At 34.7% G+C, this 27,073-nt stretch overlaps 1 protein-coding gene and 1 long non-coding RNA gene across 5 annotated transcripts in view; one reads left to right on the forward strand and one right to left on the reverse strand.

The window, feature by feature from the left end:
- LOC127833606 (TSC22 domain family protein 3-like) overlaps positions 1-27,073 on the forward strand; it is a 124,696-nt gene that overhangs the window by 44,663 nt on the left and 52,960 nt on the right. Inside the window, exon 2 of one of the 4 annotated variants that reach the window (XR_008027502.1) lies at positions 609-1,335. The exons of the other annotated variants lie outside the window; for them this stretch is intronic. The gene's annotated coding sequence lies outside the window, so the exon portion shown is untranslated. The remainder of the gene's footprint in view (positions 1-608; positions 1,336-27,073) is intronic. 4 annotated transcript variants of the gene reach the window in all.
- LOC127833626 (uncharacterized) lies at positions 13,699-15,280 on the reverse strand. Its single transcript, XR_008027509.1, has 3 exons — positions 15,060-15,280; positions 14,862-14,900; positions 13,699-13,970 (listed from the first exon to the last, which is right to left on the reverse strand). It is a non-coding gene; the product is annotated as an uncharacterized LOC127833626 (long non-coding RNA).

Below are 27,073 nucleotides of genomic sequence, written 5' to 3' on the forward strand. Positions count from 1 at the left end.
CCCCAGATTAGCTTGTGCAGTCCGCACAGGCTTATCAGGGATGACACCTTCTGCCTTTTTGAAATTTTCTGTTTAAAGGACGTTGTTTTTTCAACGAAAGTCCAATCTCGTCATAAAGTGTTGTCCCTGATTAGCCTGGGCAGACTGGGACAACACTACTCAAATGCATTTAAGCCCCATTTTCCCAGACCGAGGCGCAAATATAGTCTATCTTGCCCCATGAGTGCAAACAGGTACCATGTGACATTGAAATAAGTAGGCACACGTTATCTTTTTGCACCAATGGGACGATATTAGGTACTACACTGTTAACAAGAGATAAACAAATTCAACAGTAGTATACTGATATCAAGGATTATGTGCAAATAGTTCAGGTAACTTGAAACCAAAAAGTCCAAGGCTCATTCATCACAGAAATATTGTTTTTTCTTTAACATTAACTGATGTTTGACCTCTGTTAAAACGTTAGTTCACACATAAACCTGTACCAAGTTGTATGACACTATATCTTACTTTTCCAGTCTGTTTTATGGAGTAAAACCCATTTGACCATGTTAATATATGCGGATCAGACTCGTTATTCGCTTGAAATATCTGTCTGTTTACAGAGATCTGATATCTTGTATGGGTGAAGATTCGAAATAAAGTTTTTATCTAAAAACCAGTACACTATAAAAATATGAAAGAAAACGACAACACTCTGGATAAAAGTTGCTGTACAGAAAAACATTTGGATGTTGATTGGGAGTGACATTCCTTAACCATCGGTCCACTTTCTGCAAGCAGGCAGAATGGAAAGCAGGGGAATGGATTAGCTCAATGAGCAAAAGGGTTAGGTTAGACTTATTAACAGAAAGGTGTAAGGTTAGACTTATTAACAGAAAGGTGTAAGGTTAGACTTATTACCAGAAACATTTCAGTGGATGTATTGACATGCATGCCAAATAATCAGCTTATCGATCCTATTGCCTGATTTGTATGTGTACTTACCATGGAAAAAGATCCATCAACGGAGAAAACCTGTTTTCCAGTCAGTGACGTGGCAATGTCGGAAAATCAAACTTTGACGATGAATTCTAGTGCGAAACCTGTTGTTAGCATAAAATTGAACTCTGATGGGAACAATCTTTTAACAAGTAATAATAACACTAGTAATACTGATGTAAAGAGGACTATTACAAGTGGGAGTAGTCTTGACATTCCGAAACCCTTGCCACGAACAGTGCAAATGGCAGACAGGGGTCAAAGGGGGAGAACTGTGTATAGTTTTCCATCCTTTCCAAATCAGGATTACCTCTCTTGTAGACGATTATCCCATAACAGGATTACAGCAATGTAAGTAATTTTTGTTAGTAACTTAATGTTTTTTACATTTTAGATAATTATCTGAAAGCCGTTGTTTTGCATAGGGAGTTTTTGTGTTCATATTGATCATAATTGATATGAAATAAAAATGGAATTTAATTTTTGAACATTTTCTTTTGAATGTATGTTTCTCAAAAGATTTCAATGTTGTGAAAAAACAAGTCAAAAACATTCATAAAATTATATATGTAATTAAAATTGTATAATTACTTTTAAATCAATATAGAAATTTGAATTATTAAAACCTATTGCATTCAACAAGAATCGACAGAGTGTCAGAATCTGAGTGCATAAATAGTTAACCAACACAAGAATTATAGATCAATTAAGTTGCCTTAATTTGCATACAATATTAGTTATGACTATAAAATTGCCGTATCCAGAATACAAATTTCAAACAGATGCAACTGTTTTGCACCTTACCTTTGATCTAGGTGACAGATGTCAATGTACAGGTTAGGCATTAGTGGACTGTTTATTGCTGGCCCCTGATTGGTGATTCGAGTCCCTTGTTATGATTATGGGCCATGCTCTGTACAAAAAGGGGTTTAATGCATGTGCGTTAAGTGTTGTCCCAGTTTAGCCTGTGCAGTTTGCACAGGCTAATCAGGGACTACACTTTCCGCTTTTATGATATTTTTCTTTTAAAGAAAGTTGCTTCTTAGCAAAAATGCAGTTTAGGCGAAAAGTGTTGTCCCTGATTTGCCTGTGCAGACTGCACAGGCTTATCTGGGACAGCACTTTACACACAATTGCATTTAACCCCCTTTTCACAGAGCATGGCCAATATATTTTAGGACATTGAAGGTGTGTGTGGTGTCCCATGTTTGTCCATTAAAACTTAAAAATTGTTGTTTGTCATCAGTGGTATGAATTTTCTTAGGTGGGGGGAGGGGATGGGATCACTGATGAATCTGGAGTTAACCCTTTCAGTGCGGGAACCGAATTTTGAAGGCCTTTGCGAACAGTTTAGATCCAGATGAGACGCCACAGAACGTGGCGTCTCATCTGGATCCAAACTGTTTGCTATTCTGATAGTATTCTTTGAAAAAAATAGAAGAAAATGCTTATTTTAGAAATTCTGCAGACGACATTTTAGCAGACGAAAAATTTCCCAGCATGCAAAGCGTTAACCTTGCTTATAACATACAAACAAACACAGCTTGTATTTATCTCTTGTGCAGTAAAACAAGTGCAAGGAAATGACTTTGATCTTATTGTTGACCAAGTTAAAGTACAAGTCTTTGTACTATAGCAGTTTTGTAAAGCTTGTATTTAGAGCAGGAGAATATTGGGTCCTCAGACAAAACAAATCTGACATATGACTTGTATCCAAATTCCCATATGGAAATAAACACATAATTGCTTTATCTACTGTTGTGTGCAATTAACATCAACAAAGTGGAACATTTCTCCTTAACCCTTTGCATGCTGGGAAATTTATCGTCTGCTAAAATGTCGTCTGCTGAATTTCTACAATTAGCATTTCTTCGATTTTTTTTCAAAAAATACTATCAGAAGAGCAAACAGTTTGGATCCAGATGAGACACCACGTTCTGTGGCGTCTCATCTGGATCTAAACTGTTTGCAAAGGCCTTCAAAATTCGGTTCCCCCACTGAAAGGGTTAACCAAGCAACTGTACTAGTTGGTCTGGAATTAATTTCAGCCACGTTGTTGGAAAACTTGGCTTAATGCATGTTGGTAAATCGTGCATCCAGATTAGCCTGTGCACTTTGCACAGGCTAAAAGGCTAATCAGGGATTACACTTTCAGCCTCAACTGGGACCCCCCTTGAGTATAATACAATAAAAGCAGAAATTGTCTTCCCAGATTAATTTGTATGGAATGCGCAGGCTAATCTGACACAACACTTTACGCATTAAAACCCCTAATTTTCATTATGAGGCTCGTTTAAAGTCTGGACCCACTTTATATTTAGCCATAGATAAAAGTTTCAAAGTTGCCTTAGACCAATAGGATTATACAAGTTATTTACAAACAAATACTTAACTTTCTGAAATTATTGTTTGTAACGTTTTCTTTTTAAGGTATATTTTTATAAAAATGTTTAATTTAGATTCAATTATAATCTGTATGCCTCTTCTGGAAGAATAAAACCTTTAATTTTGGATTTGGGAAAGATTTTTAGGGGAGGGGAGGGGGCAGCTTTTCCTTTGAAGTTTTGTGCCATTAGCCATCCAGATGTTAATTCCAAGTCTTCTGTAACATATCCATAGCATTAAAAAAAAACTTGTGTCTTTATTCATAACTGCTATGAATCAAAATAAGCAAATAAGAAAAAATCACTGTAACCTTGGATTCTCTCCTTGTGATGTTTGAGAAACCAAGGCCCAAAGAATGCAAAGCAAAACGAACCACACATTTTAGGATGATTAGACAATTAGTTTTTACCTTCCAAAACTGCTTAAAAGCAAATGAACGTAAAAAACATTAGATAAAGAAACAAACTCTTGCCAAAAGTTTAATTCATGTTTAATATTAGTTGCACAATACCACGGTGCAAGCATTTCTTTGATGTGTGTTTTAAAGTATTCATCTGTTCATGCATAGGCAAATTGTCACTGAACGGTATTGTAATAATATATATATTATGTAGATACTACTGGGATATTTTGCTATTGAAGACTTTAACTGCATGCTAAAAATGCAAAACCTGTCTACAAAAAACTACTGTTTCAACACCTGTCTGTATTTTGCTCTCCTCGGTACGACTTGCTAATGGTGAGCGTTTGAAATCCTGTTTTGTCAATATGACTGTGTCTTCTGTCAACAACATATGCCTTATCTAGATGGCACATTTATTGACTAATCTTCATAAAACTTAGTCAGAACAGTTTTCGCAATTATATTACTGCCCAGTTCAAAACTGGATCACTAGCTAGGTAATATTGACCAACAAGTTTGTGAATAGTGTAGGGCCATATAAGATTGTGGGGTGTTAAGAGTAAACTTGATGGAAGCAATCAGATCAAGAACGGTTATTATGACATCTTCAAACACTTCTGTTTATACTTTGTTTACAAATAATGTAATTTTTAACAGCTATTAATTTACTCTGTATTAATTTGTTTCAATATATTTCAAGACATGTTTTTGTACTTGCACATTTCAGTATTTAAGTATTTAAGTACTACGACAATGTAATTAAGAGCTCAGCCGTGGTGAGTGCGACATGGGCGACAACTTCGCCCTTTAATTACAAGGAGGAGAATTCCATTTTCTATTATGTTTTGTTATTAATTTTGTGCCATAAATTGACAGATTATTAATATCAGATGTGGAGAATGGCTGGACAAAGGTGGAGTCTCTGTAAATAGTTGCCCCAATTACAAGTTGTACAAAGTTGAACATTGAAATGGACAGTCAGGGGCCGTCTAAGCCTTCTTGACATTGTTTATTGATGATGTCTTAATTAATTGCCTTGTGCTATTTCACTATGCTTCTGCACACTTGAATGGCCTCTTAACAACATTCAAGAATAAGAAAATGGGAAGAAGTAACAATCTGCTGGAATAAAAGTTTTTCGTTGCACTGGCAATAAATAATATGCTCTAAAACAAATATTTGTAACTAGATACAAATTTGATTTTTACTGTTACATTGTTTACAATTTACAAGGAAGTCAACAAATATACTAAACATTACTGGTTAATGGTTACAATTTTTAGAAGTTAATACAATATATATGTTCAGATAACACTAATATCTTCTCATAAATGAAATGCAGCCTTTTGAAATCGACCACCAATTTAAGCCTCAATTATAGAAATTAAATCAGCAGTAATAAGGTTTAGCAATTATCATATACATTAGTAGCACAACATTAACACTTATGTGTGTTTATTTATATTTGTTTAAGGTTTTTACCCCATTTGCCAAATGTGAGTTGTTTCTAATAAGTGATGATGGACATGGTGTAATTAGGGGTTTAAAACAATGCTCTGTAAAATTGGAGTTAAATGCATGTGCATAAAGTGTCGTCCCAGATTAGCCTGTGCTAATCAGGGATTAACCTTTCCGTCAAACTGGATTCCTTAAAAAGAGATTTCCTTAAAACAAAAAAATAAAATAAAAACGTCCCATGCTCTGTGATAAAGGGTTTTCATGCATGTGCGTCAAGTGTCGCCCCAGATAAGCCTGTGCAGTCCACACAGGCTTATCAGGGACAACACTTTCTGCTTTTATGGTATTTTTTGTTTACAGAAAATCTCTTCTTTTCAAAAATCCATTATAGGTGAAAAGTGTCATCCCCGATTAGCCTGTGCGGACTGCCTGTGCGGACTGCCTGTGCAGACTGCCTGTGTGGACTGCCTGTGTGGACTGCCTGTGTGGACTGCCTGTGTGGACTGCCTGTGCAGGCTAATCTGGGACTACACTTTACACACTTCATTTAAACCCTCTTCTCACAGAGCACGGCCCAAATGGAAGTGTCGTCCCTGAAAAGCATTAAGCCTAGTTTTTCCCAAAGCTCATTTAATTCATACTTTCATGGCAATTTTAAAGGTACCTTTGGGTCATGGATGGGAGATGAGAATTATGACCAGTGGACAGAAAGTTGTTGCCATCCTTTTACATGTGAGGCTCCACAGTTGGTTTTGCAATAAAACTGTCTGACAGAGGTTGAAAGAATATGGATGTAGGAAACACTCATTTTGTGATGTTTGTTTAAGCAGATATTGGAATAAATTCTTCATTTGTAGATACAAAATGTATATTTTGCCATGATAATAGGGGTTCCTTCCGAAAAGTGTAATCATTGTATAGGAAAATAGTGAATATTGGAATAGTGATTATGTCTGGGAATGTACTCCATAGACATTGAAATTAAAGAGCAGGGCTTTGTGTGGCATTCATTTTTATGCCCCTGAAGGAGGGCATATAGTGATTGCACTGTCCCTCTGTCTGTCTGTCTGTCTGTCTGTCTGTCTGTCTGTCTGTCTGTCTGTCTGTCTGTCTGTCTGTCTGTCACACTTTGCGTTTAGGTTTCGAAAAATGCTCATAACTTCTATGTCGCTTCAGATGTAACATTCATATTTGGTAAGCATGTGAATATGGACAAGGCCTTTCCATACGCACATAAATTTTGACCCCTTTGACCTTGAACTATAAGGGTCCGCGTTTAGGTTTAAAGATGCGTTTAGGTTTTGAAAAATGCTCATAACTTCTATCAAAGCATTTATCGGGGGCATATGTCATCCTATGGAGACAGCTCTTGTTAAGAAAAACATTGGAGATTGCAACAAGTTTAATTGTAAAATGCAAATTCAAGCAATTGGATATGGATGGATTGAGTTTAAAGATTTTAAAGCGCTATTACCCCTGCGAAATGTTTTCTGCAGTTCACGAATAATTTGTGAACTGTTCATGAACTGAGTTCATGAATTGTTCACGAATAGTCAGTGAACAGAAAATGAGCCATGTCTGTGAAATGTTCTTGAAATTTAATTTCATGAACTATTCATGAACACTAATGGCATGCAGTGTTCATGAAATATTCTTGAAACCTAATGGCATGAAGTGTTCATGAACTATTCTTGAACCCTTATGGCATAAAGTGTTCATGAAATATTCTTGAACCATTATGGCATGAAATGTTCATGAACTATTCATGAACACCAATGGCATGAAATGTTCTTGAACAGTTCATGAACAACACAATTCTTGAAAATTTATTCAGGGTTTTGCTGTTCATGAACAGTTCATGAACATTTTTCTTCTATTTTTCAATGGCTCATTATCTGTTCACGGACTGTCAGTGAATAGTTCATGAACCATAGTTCTTCAATAGTTCATGAACTCAGGTGGCATGAAGTGTTCATGAACTATTCATGAACAAGAATTTGTCAATTTATGCAAAGGTTATCATAAGTGTTACCAAAGCTCAACAAACAGGTCAGGGTAAGAAGAAACATGTCTTGTATTAGCACTTAACATATTGATAGCAACATATAACAATAATTTAAATATAACACTAATAACTGAGATACAAGTGGTTTAATAATACTCTTTAAATTTCATAATACAACTTTGCACTATATGTTCATGAATAATTCATGTATTGAAAAGATTATGAATAGTCTCATTTTCAGTTCAAGAATCATTTACTAATCAATGGTTTCCCTGAAATGGTTACACTTACAGTGCCAAAGAACTTGAAATGGAACCAATGGCTGATCAGTTCAGCCGGTAATTTCTTAAAGACTTACATTTTCAAATATAACATAAACCATGTGCCTTCCGTTTCAACTTCCTGTGCACACAATATTCTTCCTTTGTAAAAACAGCAATGCAATGTACATGTTTGAGTTCTTGATATCATCTTAAACTGTTCTTGAATAAGATGTCCTTAAAACGTTCTTAAACTTGTCTTTTAAGTCTCCCAAGAACAATGACAGATCCTTTTAAGAACATATTGGATTCTTATAAAGTCCATCATATGTTCATAAACATTGTGTAGACCTGTTTAAGAACATCAGAAGGAAACATGTTGTTCAAAAAAGTTCTTCAAGTGTTCAAGAATAGTTTAAGAATAATTCAAGAACAGGAAAGGTCCTTAAAAAGTTATTGAACTGTTCCTGAAGGCAGTTCTTGAACAGTTCTTGTACAAATGTTCTTAAAATTCTCTACAACAGGTCAAGAACTCTTACTTACAGCGGTTAAAATACTATGCATATTCACAGGTTTCACAAATCTACAAGATTAGTATGCTAGACATTTCAATATTACTTTCAAAAATATTTATGAAACATCTAGCACAAAGGAATTCATGAATTATTCATGATGGATCCTCAAAGTCTGTCTCAGAAAAGTCATCAGAAATAATTGTTCATGAAATGTTCATTACTAAGTATTTATGGTTAGTAGTGCTGCAACAATACGCCAAAAACCGTATTGCAATATATTGTCAGTTCAAAAACCCGTATTGCAATATATCGCAATATATTGCTAACTTGTACCAAAATTATAACTTGCCAATTACCCAATAATCCCGTATATTCCAGTTTTAAAGCAAATTCTGGTATATATTTACTATAGATGTGCTCAAGAATAACAAGAAACATAAACATTCGCAAATTTTTTCAAGTATCAAATACATTAATTTTGGCATTCGTTACTATTTAAAGATGTGATGAAATAACGTCCAACCGGGCTTTTTTTCCACTGAACACCAGAATTCACCTGACGTGATGTTCCCGTTTTTATACAACACAAAATACACCCATACTTTCCATGCGACGTTCTACATGTCTGTATAATTTTCGCGCGATTTTTATTGAGACAAAGGATAAAGCACTTTTTATTTGACGCTAGAATTTTTTATTGTTACACTGTAACTCCAATATAGCGCGGTCAATGGGGTCCAAGCCGCGAAACAGCGTTATAACGGATCCGCGTTATAGGTTTTTAGCTCATTAACTGCAGGGCGCTATAAAAAAACAGGTATAGAATAGCCTATAATATAGGTCATCTATATTGCCATGCTGTGTTGACGCAAATACATGCATATAAACCGAATCGTATCGATAACAGTATACATACCGCTTTTCTTATGTGCACATTTATCCGATAATCCAATAAAATTGCAACATCACTTAAAAATAATAATGTTGAACATTAATGACGATATATGTTTAAGAAATTCGTAAACACAACCGTACGCATAGATCTATATGCCATTTTCAGAAGTGTTAAGAGTACAGTGCATAATGGTGCAGATATTTCATTGGACGAGCGACTTTAAATTTAGATTGAATGCAATACGACTCATGTACAAAAAATGTTTTATTGCGTCATACGCATACAAAAAACGTGTTTCCCGGGGACTTTCTGATACCGCGCGAAAATGAAAGTGAAACTCTGATAACAATTGCCGGTACACTGCGTTCGCATGTAAATAAATCGTCTGCATTATTTAATTTCTTATACACGAACTGAAAGATTAAATGACATAATACTAGAATGATAATGAAATGACAGAAAAAGTTGTTTTATACAGTAGGCAGTATATTTCACAGCCGCTCATTTAACATAGTCAAACTGCAACCATATCAAAGTAAGAATGTTTCAATCGTTTTGAATTACTTGAATTGTATAACTATCCCGCTTGCACTTAACTTATGGAAATTATCGCACTGAACCGCTCTGATGAGGAATACATGTAATAAACACTGACACGCGAGTTTTTCACACCTTTATTGACATTACACAACAGATTAACACCAATTAGCTGTCGGTGTTGTTTAACCTCGAGGCGATTATAATCGGTTCAACGGACAGTTGAATAAAGCAATCAACATGACTGTGATTGCCGCCATCTTTGAATTGTCTGAAAATACATGAAGTTGCATAATACGGATTTGAATCAGAAATCAAATGGAAGGTTGGAGAAAAAATGGGATCCAAGCACCTTCCGCGTTATATTGGATTCAGCGTTATAACGGAGCGCTTTATATTGGAGTTACAGTGTATTCGGATTACAAATTAAATAATGCTCAATTCAGAATCGAACGAAACATTTACAGCTGTGCGCAATTAATTTAACGATAATCTGTTCAAAAGCATCGAACGAATGCTCCGATGTAACAACGCTACTCCGTATAATAAACTTTCAGAATGCTATTTTTACGAAAAAAAATATTTACACTGCTTTGTTTTGTTTACCTTGTTATCATTATATCGGATGGCTTTTCTGGACGAAATGTGAATGAATTTTTGTAAAATTTTCGTACCGGTATGATGAAAATCGTATCGCAATACAATATGCGGATTGCGTATTGCGATATATACCGATATACCGGTATATTGTTGCAGCACTAATGGTTAGATGAAGAACTGTTCATGAACTTTGAAGTGTTCAACAAAAATTCATAAACTGTTCATGAACGTGTCTTAAGAACAGTTCATGTCCAAAAGTTCATGAACCAAGATCAGGAACTTTTTGAGAACGGTTCATGAACAATTCCTGATTGGCTTGAAGTGTTCATGAAATCATGAACAACATTTCGCCAAGGTACCGTTGGAATATTACATGCCAAGGCTTTAGTAAGCTATAGGTCATTTATTGTTCAAGTGTAATTTCTTAATGATTCAGCTCATTTTAGTAGTAGTTAAAACTGGAAATGTTGCTGACCAATTCTGTCCCCCAGGGATATAGGTGTATTATAACCTGATATGTTTACAATGGTTGGTTAGTTTGCAATGACCTTTAGATCTCGGCTGGTAACATGCAGATGGAAACTTGTTTTATTGTTTTATCCAAATGACATTTATTGCAGCATGCATGATATTTATGTGCAGACAAAAAAATCAGTAACATCCCTGTGCATTTTAGATATTTAAAACTGCACCCTGGGAGGTGGAACATGCAGATTTGCAATCACAGAGGAATTTAATGATGTCTGTGTTGTTATTGTTGTTGCTGAAGTAAATTGTCTTGATGACCGTTTTATTGAAGTTTTGTTGCAATGACAAATTATTTTGTGACTTGACTTGGATACAGATGGGAGTAGGAATTACCATCAAGGATTTTGCTTTACGTTACCCTTAGATTGAAAGCGATTGTATTGGATTAAATGCTATCAAACACGGGAGAAAATATTATCTGTCTCTGCGTACTTGAAGCATTCATTTTGTGTATATTTGGATTTACAGAATAATATTTCCATGAATATTCAATGTTTTACTGTTTTTCCTTGATAGATTTAACAGAAATTTCTTCAATCTTGCCTATCTGGTTTGTTTTATGTGTTGGTTTTTCAACTGACAAATATTTTTATTTGGATCTAGAAAATAATTCTTAAATATATCGGACAAAATTAGATTCTTCAATTTCAATGTCATCCAGTGCTTTTTTCTCTGTCCTGGTTTTGTTCTAAGGCAACATTATGTCAATTATTGTAATTGTAATGCAAAAAGTTCCTTTGAATAAAAAAATAAGCTGAAGTTGTCTGTATTTAGCTTGTGTATTTTTTGGTTCTGTTTTGTAAACAAAAGAATGCTTGGCCTATTGATGTTTGTAATTATTGTGTTCTTTAAAACAGATGCTTTATTATTGTTATGAAACTTGGCAGTTATTTCAAATATGTTCAGTGTAGGGCAGGCCAAAACCACACTGGGTCAGAACAGAAATGTCTGGATGCATGTTGGATTTTAAATACAATAATTGCTTGGAAATTAGAAATGTGTCTAACTTATAAACACAGTGTTAAAATGTGTCTTGTTCTGTGAAAATTGGGCAAAATGCATGTGCGTAAAGTGTCGTCCCAGATTAGCTTGTGCAGTCCGCACAGGCTAATCAGGGACTACACTTTCCGCTTTTATAACGTTTTTTGTTTAAATGAAGTCTCTTCTTAGCAAAAATCCAATTTAGGCTTAAAGTGTGTCACAGCAGTCTGTGCGGACTGCTTAGGCTAATCTGGGACGACACTTTACACACATGCATGATGCCCAGTTTTCTCAGAACGCGACTCAAATGATTTTAATATCAAGTGAATGTTGGCTGCAATCGTACTAAACATGTGCTTGCGTTCGTAAATCACATGAATTAAGGATTTATGGTAAAATATGGTTTAATTAACTCATTTATGCTTAGGTGGACTCTCCCATCCTTCTAAATTGGATCAATTTATTTCCAAAATTAAGGATGCCCTGTATATTTATTTCTATGTTTAGAATGTTCCTTACAGAAATTCCTTTAAGCAAACAGCGCAGACCCTGATGAGAAACCGCATCATGCGGTGTCTCATCTGGGTCTACGCTGTTTGCAAAGGCCTTTTTTCTACTCGGACGCTAGGCATAAATGGGTTAAATTAATTTTAATTTTTGAACTAATTGTCTTTGCATAATGACTGCTGATTTTTAAAACATTTAAGCAAGAAATGATTTTCTGATTTGTTGAAAGTATGAAAGTTTTGTGGTATTTTATTACAAACCTGGCTTGATGTTTTGAAAAAATTGACAGCAGTCTCATTGTATGACTTTCTTTCCTTAATATGTCATCATAAATATGAATAAAAGACTCGAATGAATTTTTTTAAACATATGAACCGTCATTAAGTATATAGCCTTGAATCACAGTATTTCTGGAAGTAAGCATGTGTCGTTTTATTACATGTTTATTTACTACATTAGCACATTCACAACAAAGGCTTGATGTTGAAATTGTGTATTTACAGTGATGAAGATTTAGGTCATTTTAATTAGGTGTGGATGTTTGAAGATGGACCACCAGTCTGTCTGTGTTGCTGTGTATACCTGGTACGCCTCTACGTAAATGGATTTGACCTATTTGGGGCAGCTGTTGACTGACAAACCTAGTATGACCCTTGATTTGAATTACATTTTGGTCTGAAATTTTTGGATGACAAAGTGATTGTTAGTGTGGCTCTAAGTGGTGCGACTAAAAAGAATTAATCAGCTGGATTGTTTGAGCAAATGTGACTAAAACTATGCTGAGAACTGGTTGTAAATGTTGACTTAAACTATGCAGTCCTACTCGGTTACTCCTTTCTCCATAGATTCAATAAGATCAGGGCTAATCTATTTAACTGTGTAGGGGTCATTATCAAAGTGGTGTGAAGCGCTGATCACTGTTGAAAGTGATAACAAGAGGGGATTTATTGGCCATATCTAATTACAAGATACTGGTGTAGAATGCTGAGACTTCAGAGGGTTTTAAACATTGCTCACACACTAAATGAATAATTTGATTGTAGAAAAATACAGGAGCATGCATTTTAATAGGTATCAAAGAGTTAATTAATATTAAATAACTAAAGCACATTTTAATAAAGAGCATCGTGCTTGTATTTGAATGATGGATTAAAATAAAATAAAAAACAGATCAAAACTTGTACATAGTTTATTATTGAATTTACAACATGTTAATTAAACTATGTTATGTAAAGTATATGAATATGCGAATAGTATGTAATGATCTCAGAGCATAATTATAATTATGTTATATAAAATTATAATGCAGATATTTTTTATTACACATAATTATCAAATTATTCAGAAGTAAGCAATTGAATATTCCTTATTTTTTCAATGTACATCTATTAATGTTCATATAAACAAGTTGAAATAGCATTAATAGTATGCCACATAAACTCTATAGAATTCTTGTCAATTTATAATAATAGAATGATAAGTTGCTGTATACATTTATATTTAGTACTGTCATGATTGTAACCCAAACTTTTCTTGCAAGGACATTTCATGGAAAAAAAACATTAATTTATACACCAAATACCAAATTCACCTTTGTAATTCACATAATAAATGTTCACATAATATACATAACAGGTAACCATGTTACTAATCAGTAAGTTAAAAAAACAATTTTTTTAATAAACAACTTTACAGGACTATCAGCATGAGTATCCAGCATGATATTTGCTAGTGGAGTGTTGAACTTAAATTATATAATTAAATGAATTAATTAGATGTAGTATCCTGTGGTTGATAAATATTAAATACCAAAATGTCCCAACTTAAAGTCTTATCAACATGAATTTTGCATTGATCTACTTCAAACATATTATCCATCTGTGCACTGGTTCATTAAACATCATGTTTCTTTCTGAAAAACAAGAACAATACTTTATTGTTTGAAATTCTTCTCTGTAAAATAACAGCATGCTTGTATTTGTGTACACTTATTTTTTAATATGTAACCACTTACACAAATTGTACATCTATTCAGATTCAAGACATAAATTCCAACACTATGTAGGCTAGATACATAAAGTCAGTCGAAAGGTTTCGCCGTTATACGGTACCTGATCATTTAGATTTTAATAATGATTAATACTAACGATAACTAACATTATGTATAAACTTATCGATATCATGTGTTCGAACCCTTACAACTTCCTACACAATCAAAATAAAACATTATGTATTTCAGAATTAAAGTAAAATGTTATTATGCAGCATAAGGCTTCAAAATTTGAAAGCAACATTTTTGCTATTGTAGGCATATATGACGGTATCTCCTTCTCTCATAAATGCATTTCAAAGAAACATATTTTCCTCCAGCTTTCTTCAGTAAACTCATTTTTGCAAAATGAATTTAATGTTGTAATGCCACATTCCTCAATTTTAAGTTCCGACAAAAGAACTTTAGATAGAAAATCAGCATTAACTAAATGTTTGTATATCTCTTTTGTAGATGTAATGGGGGTTTCCTCTGACTCTTTAACTAATATCCCCTTAATTTCTTCGTAACCTGTCTACACACTTCATGTGTGTCGCGATATGACATACAGTATCGCACTATATGCTCTCCAGTTTAAATAAAGGTTTTCCTTCAACACTTTTTACACTGTGATCTGTTCCTTTTAACCAACTGAAAATGTTGCCACTTTTAATTGCTGGTTCATCTCCACACTTATTGTTTTTTAGAAATGCTTTGAACTCATCAAAGATAATATATTCTGAATCAGTTTCGTCAAAAACTATTCTAAGTTACCTCAGTGATGGAATATGAAAAGTCATTTTGGTTCTCAATCTGAAAAAGTAAAGAAAACTATCTTTTAAAATCATAATAACTTCTTTAAGTTTTAATTTCAATCATTTCATATTACATGTGCGGTGCTTGTTACATGTCAAATGTAAAATCTAACAAAGGTGAACATAAAATTATTTTACTAACAAATTTCAAGCTTACCTGTTTTATAAATATAAAATATCAAAATAAATGTTGTATTGGCTATGAATATTTGGCACAACTGATAATTACACTGGTCGATAACTCTCTGAAACATGTTGCAGCATATTCAGATTTGGCCAGATATAACACCTGGGTTCATTTATTATCGCCAAGCAGGCTGTTGTCAGCCTGACAGGGGAGTGTGCTTTATGACCACAGAACAGTTAACACTAATTAGTTCTGCTGATAAGCCGAGGCTAAAATCTAGCCGTCCTGGGAGTAACTGAGTAGGACTGTATGCTGAGAACTGGTTGTAAATGTTGACTTAAACTATGCTGGGAACTGGTTGCAAATGTTGACAAAAACTTAGCTGAGAACTGTTTGCAAATATGGCTTATACCATGCTAAGAACTGATTGCAAATGTGGCTTAAACCAGAACTGATTGCAAATATGGCGTATACCATGCTAAGAACTGATTGCAAATGTGGCTTTAACCATGCTAAGAACTGATTGCAAATTTGGCTTAAACCATACTAAGAACTGATTGCAAATGTGGCTTTAACCGTTCTTAGAACTGATTGCAAATTTGGCTTAAACAGTGCTCAAAACTAAGTGCAAATGTGGCTAAAATATTCACAACTAATTGTATGTGTGTTTTTGAAAACTGTTTTTGTGGTTAAAACACTTTTTTGAAGTGATTGCTTATGTAGCTAAGCTATGACAGACATCAATTATTATACTATGTTTGATTATCAAATTCATCTTGAGTGTGTTACCTTTGATAATATTTAAGAATGAGCAGCCCTAGTGAAAATAAAAACCTGAAGTCAAGAGAAAATACTTCTGGCGAATTTATTGTTAAACCAGAAAATAGAACAGAAAATATTACAAAGAGAAACGTTACCTGGCACAACCCTGTAAAGCCAGAAATGGATGTAGAGAAAAATACAAAGAGAGTGGTTAAAACAGAACCGCGATCTTTCTTTGGAAATGCGCATGAAATGTCAGTGAGTTCTGAACTTGGGCCAATTAGCCAACCAAAAATTGTTGCACCAATTTATCGTATCAATCCAATAGACACCAGTGGGGGAAATGCTGCCATCAAAGGTCGTAGATATTCCCTGCATGAAGTTCGGATTGTGCAAGCAAACAACGCGTTTCAAGCGATGAGTTTGAATCCTATGCCACCCAATTATGAGCAGAATTTAACTGTATACACCTCTAAAAATGCGCCAAATCGTTCTTTATACAGACGGATGTCTGTTCCGGCGTACAGATTAAGGTGAGTTTGAAGATCTGGATGTAGCTGCTTAGAACATTGATAAATACATACATGCCATAATATTTCCGACCTATTCCGGGACATTGAGTTAAATTGTCCGGGACTTTTGCCGATTTTCCGGGACATGTATAAAATGTAGCGATATTTATAGACATATGCATTTTTGGTAGGTTTTTTTTTTGTTTCGCATCGTTAATTGCAATAGTTCGAAAGCCTACCCGAAATACACTTGATCTATTAACGTCAAATTAAACATTACTACTTTCGTTACTAGATACAAGCCACGTGTTTTCAGAGTAAGCGTTCTAAACATAGATGGTGACGTCACTGTGCTATTGTTAAGACCGGTGTGTAACGCGTAGTTGTTGATACGCCTTTATTCACTCAGCGATGTTGAATTTAGATGTGTGAACAACTATCCTTTGCCCTTACGCAGCGGGAAATAATGACGTAGTAGATTAAAGTCATTTAACAACCACATTAAACAATGCCGCCTTTTCGGTTTGACCGCGAACGCGAGACAATCGAAATGATAACAGGACCCCTGTTAATTGATCGATTTTGACAGGTAGCGTAGTCTGCCTATTCGGGTAGGCATTGCCATGGAGACGCTGCAGATATACACAGATTCGAGGTGCTGTTAAGCCTAAGATAAGGTACATGTATATATGGATTTTGTAAATTCCGGGACATTTGACAGATTTCCGGGACAGCGGGACAAGTTCTTCATTTCCGGGACTGTCCCGGACAATCCGGGACGTATGGCATGTATGATAAATATGAAATTGTGTAACTCGTTATGTTAAGTATTGTAAACCAGCATGGTATATAAAGAAGACTTATACTCTTAATTTGAATGTTTCTATTTAAAATAATTATATCAGAAATAAAAATGTTTAATCCTTTACCACTTAGATACGTATTTTGACGCATTTTAATTACCTCAGCAAGTTAAATTTAGTTTAAGTCACTCAGTTACTCGCAGGCTGTTCTGGTTTTATGCTGTTTGCACATAGCCATGTTCACTTTGCCTCTAAGTGAGAAAGGGTTAAAATAAAAGTATAAGGTAAAGTGTCAGGGAAACTATTGTGCCTCATATGGTTAGACATTGAAGAGAATAAGTTTAATGCATCATTAATCATCTTAAGTTCAGATACAGCATATTAATACTCAAGTTCTTGCTTTCATAATTTGTGTTTTCAGTTTCAACTTGACATCAACAGGAGTTTACTGGCTCAAAAAATGATGTCTCCTCTAAAATTTGACTCATTAACCATACATGCCATACGTCCCGGATTGTCCGGGACAGTCCCGGAAATGAAGAACTTGTCCTGCTGTCCCGGAAATCTGTCAAATGTCCCGGAATTTACAAAATCCATATATACATGTACCTTTTCTTAGGCTTAACTGCACCTCGAATCTGTGTATATCTGCAGCGTCTCCATGACAATGCCTACCCGAATAGGCAGACTACGCTACGTGTCAAAATCGATCAATTAACAGGTGTCCAGTTATCATATCGATTGTCTCACGTTCGCGGTCAAACCGAAAAGGCGGCATTGTTAAATGTGGTTGTTAATTGACTTTTATCTAAGTACTACGTCATTATTTCCCGCTGCGTAAGGGCAAAGGATAGTTGTTCACACATCTGAAGTCGAACATCGCTGAGTAAAAAATTAAAAGCAGTTTATGTTCGCACGTTTAACCGACAAAGAAGTAAGCATATAAAAACGTCATCCTCACTAGGTTTATTAATTTCTTGTTCTAAACCCCCAGTAAACTTAACGTTAATTTTATTATATAAATGTTATTAATGAATAAAGGCGTATCAACAACTACGCGTTACACACCGGTCTTAATAACAATAACGCAGTGACGTCACCATCTATGTTTAGAACGCTTACACTGAAAACACATGGCTTGTATCTAGTAACGGAAGTAGTAATGTTTAATTTGACGTTAATAGATCAAGTGTATTTCGGATAGGCTTTCGAACTTTTGCACACACAAAAAAGTACCAAAAATGCATATGTCTATAAATATCGCTACATTTTATACATGTCCCGGAAAAATCGGCAAAGTCCCGGACAATTTAACTCAATGTCCCGGAATTGGTCTGAAAAATTATGGCATGTATGCATTAACCCTTTCCTCCATAAGATCAAAAATATAATGGCTTTTACAACCAGCATAAAACCAGAACAGCCTGCAAGTAACCCGCAGTCTGTTCAAATTTTATGCTGTTTGCTGCTCATCAGTACCTAAGGCTTGGAAATGAAGCCTTTAAAACTCGAATCTAGTAAGAAAGGTCTAAAATTAAATTTAACTTTCGGAGGGACTACAAATGTGTCAAAATACGTATTTAAGAGGTAATGAGTGTAAGTTGGAGTCTAAATAAACATCATTATCTCCATGAAGAAACATGAACTTCATTCTTGTGATTTCAATGTAACATTATAACTGTTTATTATAGGAGATATAAATGCTATTAAATATTTTTGTAAGGGATTAAAGTTACAAACTATTATAAACAGGGGAGAATAGAAAAATGATGCACAACATTTATCATGAATACGCGCTCAGTACAGGTGTTATAAGTAACTTGAAGTTTGAAAGCAGTGGGTTTTTTTCAGCATTTTGCAGGGTTTTTTTGGCCCGATTTTATAGCCGAAATTCGGCTATGTTCCCAATCCCAAAAAGTATACTTTTTTCCCAAGTATGTGGCAAATAATTCCCAATTTCAAAAAAAAAAAAAAAAATTTTTTTTTTTTTAGAAAGAAGTGTCTTATGCGTATTTTATCTCAATTTTAATTCAATTACATATAACAAAGTATTTTATGATTTTGTTCTTTTAATTTTAATGATTATAAAGTGTTATATCAAATTTAGTATTTCCCTAATTAGGGTAGTGGACTTTTCGTGTGGAAAAAAAGGCTAATGAATTAATTTTCCAATTTCAAGAAAATGCAGATAAAATTCCCAATTCCAAAGCCATGGGCTATCTTCCCAAAAAGTGGGAAAAAAAACCTGTTTTGGGAATGGGGCTAGGTCCTTTTGAATTGGGAAAATTTGTGGGTTTTATGACCAAAATTGAATAATTAGTGTTGTTGCTGTTTTGCTATAAAAATGCTTCAAATTTGACAATAAAAGTGTTTTCAGTATTATTTTTACTAAGGTTGAAATTATATGGCTGGAAAGGAGATGAACAAAATGTTGAAATCTAAAAAAAATAAAATACTTTCACTTTTTGAAACCTTCAATTTATTCTTTTGCCATTGGAAAAGGGGCCAACTACTACCCAATTTTTTACAAAAAGAAACACTGAGGTATGAGCAGGAAGCTTGAGGAACCTTGAGTTCAGTACCATGCAGGAATGTTCACCGTGACTATAAATGATCCCGCTCTGTAAAAATAGGGTTTAATGTAGGTGCGTAAAGTGTAGTCGAAGATTATCCTGTGCAGTCTGCACAGGCTAATCAGGGACAACAATTTCCGCCTAAACTGGATTTTTGCAAAGAAGAGATTTTCTGTAAACAAGTAATACCATTAAAGGGGAAAGTGTCGTCCCTGATTAGCCTGTGTGGACTGCACATGCTTATCTGGGACGACACTTTACGCACATTCATTAACCCCCCCTTTTCACAGAGCATAGTCCAAGTGTGTGTATTATTGTTGCAAGTGGTTTCTGTATGGGGTCTCAAGCTTTTTGTTGATGTTCTTTTATTGATGTACACATCAAGTGTCCTTTGTAGATATTTTGCAGTTATGTTCACTGTCATAAAAACATTAAAGTATTAAAGCCCAATTACCGGCTTTAGCCGATCACATGTCTTGACTTTTTACAGACTTTTATCACCATCTAATCAGGATAGAACTTGAAATTTCATGCAAAACTACACCTGAATATCAATAACACAATCATGGATTCTATTTGCAAACTATTGTAGGTTTAGAAATTTCATTTAAGAGTTCCTAAATTATTTTCATGTTTTTTGGTTTATTTAAAGGGAAGGAACTTTTGGTGTATCAAGAATGATTTGGACAGGAGTTGTTTCCCTTATCACAGTTTGTTGCTTGCCAGATAGCTAAAGAAACTTCAGCAACAGTTTATATAGTATTGACAGACCTGTACGCTGCAGCGAACCCCATATTGAAATTCAATCAGAGTCGTAACATATTTATGTCAAGCTATAAATCAAAGACATTTCATTTTCTTGGATACATTTCTACATATATTGGTAAATCAATATAAATTACTGCATCAGGGCATATTTTAATGTTCAAATGTTTCAAATGCATCTTACAATAGATGAAAATAACTCTAACCAGCCTGAAATTCACAATTTTGACGCCATTGTCGCTTTGTCACGTGACAAGTTTTCATTTGGATACTTTCGGATCGACCTTGACATTTTTTGCTGAAATTGTAAAGATTATTTTCGTTTTCTGAAATCTATTATTTGTGATTAACAACTTATGTCTGGTGGATTAAAAGACTGATTTCAAAGTGAATCAGGTAATTTTAAATATTTTTTACTTTGTGTTTGTATTTACACTACAATTTGTTTAAAAAACAAGCATGAATAATTTAAAATACCGGGAAATGTCATTAGGAATGTGAAAACACTTTCGCACATGGTATGTTACTAAAAATAGAAATAATGTCATATGACTGTGAAATCTCGGGAGATTCTCATTTAAAAGATGTCGCATCCCTCTTTTTCTCAATATGATAGAGCAGAAAAGATAAATTTAAAATGTTACAGATAGTGTCTTGTGCTTGCGACCACTTGAATTAAGCGACTTTTGTCTTATGCGACCACTTTAAATCCCACCCGAGCGTTTAAACTATATTTTCATATTGTATTAAGCGACTTTTGTCTTAAGCGACCAGCGACCGCTGATTTTAGTGTATTTTGATGCCCAAGTCTTGAATTAAGCAACCGCTTTAAGGTAAAAGTGGTAAATTTGTTGACCGTTCAGGGACAAATCAGTGTTGATTGTTTATCTAAGCCGATAACATGAACGATTAAATCTTTGTTTTGATTTCACACCAGCCATTTTCCTTTGTCTGGATGACCGGTTCTGACCTGTGTTTATGCTGACTTCGTATCAATTTTCGGTGTCGAATAATACAGTGAGGTATTGCCAACAGTCTATGGGTTAAAGGGTTTACTATCTGGGACGTTAAGTGACAACTTTGAACGCCGATTTTATTGCAGAAACAATGCACCGACGCGCCAAACATTTTCACAGTGTTCTCGAGAGGTGTAAAAAATAAACTTTTAATCGGTAACATGTCAGGTTTTTTTTTCCTTCTTTGGGACCCGGGTAAAATCGGCCCTTTCCCCTCGGATTTTTTTCTCTCCTCAGCTGGTAAATTTTCCCCTAAGTTTCATTTTCCCCTCAAAATTTTTTATTTTATTTTTTTTTACCTTTAAATACATATTAACCTGATCCACTGTAGAAAATATAAAACTATTGCATAATTAAATTATCAGTTGCCTTGAATTTGTTTTAAAAACAGTAAAATATGTTAAATTGATTATTTTAGACTTTCCTTATTTTCCCAAAAATTTGGCTTTTCGCACGATTTTTTTCCCTAAAATTCGACGTTTCGCGCAACTTTTTTCCCCCCCTTAAAAAAGGCCAGGCCCTTCCCCAAAATTAGATGAAAACCCCTGCATGTAGCAAAATCTGTTCATTAAAAAATGTAATTGTTATTATGCTTATTAGTTTTTGTTAGCAAATTTTCAAATCAGGCGTGTTTATTTAGTTTTCAATCAAGGTGTTTTATTTATTTCCCTATGTACCATAATCAAGTCAGATATATATAAGCTTACATGCAGAAATTAAAATGTCAAAACAGAAAGTATTAACTTTAAATGAGAAAATTCATGTATTAGAAGTGTCGAAGAGTAAAAATGCATGTAAATTTAATCGCGAATGAGTTTGGAGTCGGAAAAACCCATTCTCCGTGCAAACCATTTAATTGTATTTAGAATTAGAGAGAACAAATACAACTTATTTTAAGTAAAAAAAGTGTTTTATTCATTTTATTAGCTCATCTATTTTTTGAAAAAAAAATATGAGCTATTGTCATCACCTTGGCGTTGGCGTCGGCGTTGGCGTCCGGTTAAGTTTTGCATTTAGGTCCACTTTTCTCAGAAACTATCAATGCTATTGCATTCAAACTTGGTACACTTACTGACTATCATGAGGGGACTGGGCAGGCAAAGTTAGATAACTCTGGCGTGCATTTTGACAGAATTATGTGCCCTTTTTATACTTAGAAAATTGAAAATTTTGGTTAAGTTTTGCGTTTAGGTCCACTTTTCTCAGTAAGTATCAATGCTATTGCATTCAAACTTGGTACACTTACTTACTATCATGAGGGGACTGGGCAGGCAAAGTTATATAACTCTGGCGTGCATTTTGACAGAATTATGTGCCCTTTTTATACTTAGAAAATTGACAATTTTGGTTAAGTTTTGTGTTTAGGTCCATTTTATTCTGAAGTCTCAAAGCTATTGCTTTCATACTTGCAACACTTACTAACTATCATAAGGGTACTGTGCAGGCAAAGAATTGTAACTCTGACTGGCATTTTGACAGAATTATGTGCCCTTTTTATACTTAGAAAATTGAAAATTTGATTAAGTTTTGTGTTTAGGTCCACTTTATTCCCACAGTATCAAAGCTATTGCTTTCATACTTGCAACAATTATTAACTATCATAAGGGGACCGTGCAGGCAAAGTTATGTAACTCTGACTGGCATTTGGACGGAATTATGGGCCCTTTATACTTACAAAATTGAAAATTTGGTTAAGATTTATGTTTTGGTCCACTTTACCCCTAAAGTATCATAGATATTGCTTTCATACTTGAAACACTCACAAACTATCATAAGGGTACAGTAAAAGGACAAGTTGCATAACTCTGGTTGTCATTGTTACGGAATTATGGCCCTTTTTTGACTTAGTAACTTTGAATATATTGTTAAATTTTGTGTTTCGATCCACTTTACTTCGTAAGTATCAAGGCTATTGCTTTCAAACTTCAAATACTTTCATGAGGTTACTGTACCTGGCAAGTTGAATTTTACCTTGACCTTTGAATGACCTTGACTCTCAAGGTCAAATTATTAAATTTTGCTAAAATTGCCATAACTTCTTTATTTATGATTACATTTGATTGATACTTTGACGAAACTACTCTTACCTGACATACCACAATAGACTCCACCCAAACCATCCTCCGTGCCCTCCCCCCCTCCCCCTCCCCCCCCTCCCCCCCCCCTATTTTTTTATTTTTTTTTTAACATCATCTCACAAATGACCACCACACCCTCACACTATACCCCCACCCCCCCACCCCCCCCCCCAATTTTTTTTTTTGAATTTGTTTTTGATTTTTTTTTTTTTTTTAACATCATCTCACAAATTACCACCACACCCTCACACTATACCCCACCCACCCCCCCCCCCCCAAATTTTTTTTTTTAAACGGTTATGTTTGAAATACCGTCCAACCATTGAACCAAAAAAATCCTACCCCCCCATCACCCCCCCCCCCCTTTTTTGGAAGATAATGTAATAATTGTCCACAACCCCACACTATACACCCCTCTTCACTCCACCCCTCCCTCCTTTGTGATTGAAAATGAGAGTCCCTTCACCTTTAAAAAGAAAATAGATGAGCGGTCTGCACCCGCAAGGCGGTGCTCTTGTTTATATTTAGATTCATTTGATTGCAAAAGCTGAAATCGCTGTGTCAAAAGGAGATAATCCTATATCTGGATTTAAAATCAAAGGTCCGCATTCATCCCAAATGGCCTTTTTTTATTTAAAGACCATTTATTAAGAGACCACTTTTGGTTACTCCCTTTAGTGGTCTCTAAATACAAGATTGACTGTATCAGTTAAATGTGAAAAATGTCAATCTTTTCAGATCAAGTGGTTGATTTGGGCCAATAACTGCATTTTAAAGCTGTTTTGGACCGGTCTTTGTTAACTGTCAACTTTTCAGGAATTTCTGGCTGACTTACCTAATGGGGTTGGTCCATAACTTTAAAGTCGCGCCTGTCAAAAATCATAAAAAGCGACATTTAAAGTTATGGTAGCCAGAACTACCTGCCAGACTGTGTATTTTTGTACAGTGTTATTTTAGTTGTGATTGAAGAAAAGTTGCACAGACTTGCTTAAAAGATAAAACTTGTGTGTAATTAATCATGAAAATCATCATGTAGCCATAGCTTGTAAGAAATTGAACTTCATGTGTATTCCATATTTTCATTATTCTTTTTGACATTTTGTTTTTACTTCTTCTACTTCGTACTTCCTACAGTCAATTGCTGACTATTACAGGAAGGCCGATTATAGGCAGATATGGACACTGTCGAGTCCATTTCCTGGGAAGAACCAGTACTTGTTGTATATAGAGGAGATAATGAGAACGCTCCCCGAGTAGGGAGTGAACCCACGAACTCCCAATCGTTAGGCGGACACCTAATCCACTACACCACAGAAGAAACACATGTCAATCTCCACAAGCTATCAAACTATGTTGAACCAGATAATTATATTTATTTCTGCACAGTTATTGCTGAAGTGTTTCAAGTTGTCCTTATGTATGCCAGTAACTTCATGTTAGGTAAAATGTGCCTTGTATGTATTGACAAAGGGAAGTAACTATGATTCACTTGAAAAATATTTGAAGAAAACAGAGTTGTTTCCACTGATTCATCAGGCACCTTGCAAAATTTAATAGTGCAAAAGCTTAAAGGCTTTTATGTCTAAAAATACAAACATGTCTTTAAAGTTACCAAGCTGAAGCAAGTTGATTGATTTGCATTTGAAAAAGATATTTTTGAAAAGATAAATTTACATTTTAAAGAAATGTAATCAAATGGATTTGCATTTCAAGAAGATCTTTGACGTAATTTTGATTTCAGTTCAGTAGTTTCAATGGAAGTTTATTTAAATCTTCTCACTGTAACTAATGTATTACTTTGAGTGCACTGAAAAAACCTGTCCTATTAACCCTTTGCATGCTGGGACATTTGTCGTCTGCTAAAATGATGTCTGCTGTTTTTCTAAAATTATTATTTTCTTCGATTTTTTTCAAAGAATATCAGAATAGCAAACAGTTTGGATCCAAATGAGACGACACGTTCTGTTGCGTCTCATCTGGATCCAAACTGTTTGCAAAGACCTTCAAAATTCGGTTCCAGCACTGAAAGAGGCAAAGACATACTTCATCAAAATTCATCAAGCAATGCAAGCAGGTGTGCACTTTACTTTCAGAAGATTTAAAAATGTTCTAAATTGCACTGTTTGTAAGTTTGAATTAGCAATTGCACTTTGTATTTAATAATTTGATCTGGTGCAGTGTTCTGCAGTGGTCGCCCTTGCGTCATTGGCGCAAAAATAAAATAATTGTCCCCACCCGTTTTCTGTATATTGGTCTGCGGGGGCACAGGAATTAGGAATAAAAACTTATCGATTCAATTTGTAAGTCGGTAAAGTAATCGAGTGAATGTGTAACTAGAACGAATTATTTTATTGGACGTGACATCATTGTGTAGCCAATGGTTAATTTACTTTAATAACACTTTCTTGCAATGGTAAGTTGAGATTTTCAGAACCAATCAGCTGATATCAAGGAAATTTTCACACCTATCAAAATGGCGCAAAGTGACCGGCCGAACAAAACAAAATCCATTTTAGTTTTTTTCCTCCGGCAAGTAAAATTAGCAAAATATGACGATAACAATAACAGCACCCCAACAGAATTTTTCCAAGTCCCAACATCGTTTAGCAATGACGACAAAAAGTCTGCCCCTAAACGTACAATCCAAGCAAATTGTCTTCGATAATTGTCTTGGTCACTGTTTGACAACAACAAAATTACATGCAGTTTGTGCATAAAGCACAAAAAGAACAAGATTGTTTGTCAGAAACACAATGCCCCCTAATACGCCGCTTTTTTTTACCTTTGACCTTGAAGGATGACCTTGACCTTTCACCACTCAAATGTGCAGCTCCATGAGATACACATGCATGCCAAATATCAAGTTGCTATGTTCAATATTTCAAAACTTATTGCAAAACTTTAATGTAAGGTTAAAGTTTTGGTGACAGAATGACACAATGACAGAATGACAGACAGACAGGACAAAGACAATATACCCCCGATCATTCAATCCGGGGGCATAAAAACGCCTTTACTATCCGTAATTCTAATTATAGAACAAGTACTTTGACACGCAATGCTAAGTTCAATGACCATAAATCTGTTCAAAGTTTTGTAAATATGTTAACAATTGTTTGACAGTTAAAAAGTTGTTTAAATGTTACATCCTGTGGACTGGCTGTAATAAGAAATCAAGCAAATTAAAATAAAGAGTGCAAGTTAAAGGTAATTAGTTTCTGAAAATTTAATTCTGCTACAAATATATGTCTGTGTCCCCACTTTTTTAACCCTAAAGGGTCCCTGTCCCCAACAGCACAGATTCACGGCAGAACACTGCTGTTGTACATAATACGGTGCTTTCATAAATTATTGTAAAGGTTACATTTTTAATAGGGACCTATAATTGTTTGATGATGGTGGTGGTGGGAGTGTAGCTGCTACTGATGAGGCTGATGATGATTATATTGGTGATTTTGATTGTTATATTTTTGTTATTATGAGAATGTAATAGAGGGAGGTTGTGTTTTCTGTCTACATGCTAGTGCAGATTCAT

This window comes from Dreissena polymorpha, chromosome 6 (assembly GCF_020536995.1).
Source record: "Dreissena polymorpha isolate Duluth1 chromosome 6, UMN_Dpol_1.0, whole genome shotgun sequence".
Taxonomy (NCBI): domain Eukaryota; kingdom Metazoa; phylum Mollusca; class Bivalvia; order Myida; family Dreissenidae; genus Dreissena; species Dreissena polymorpha.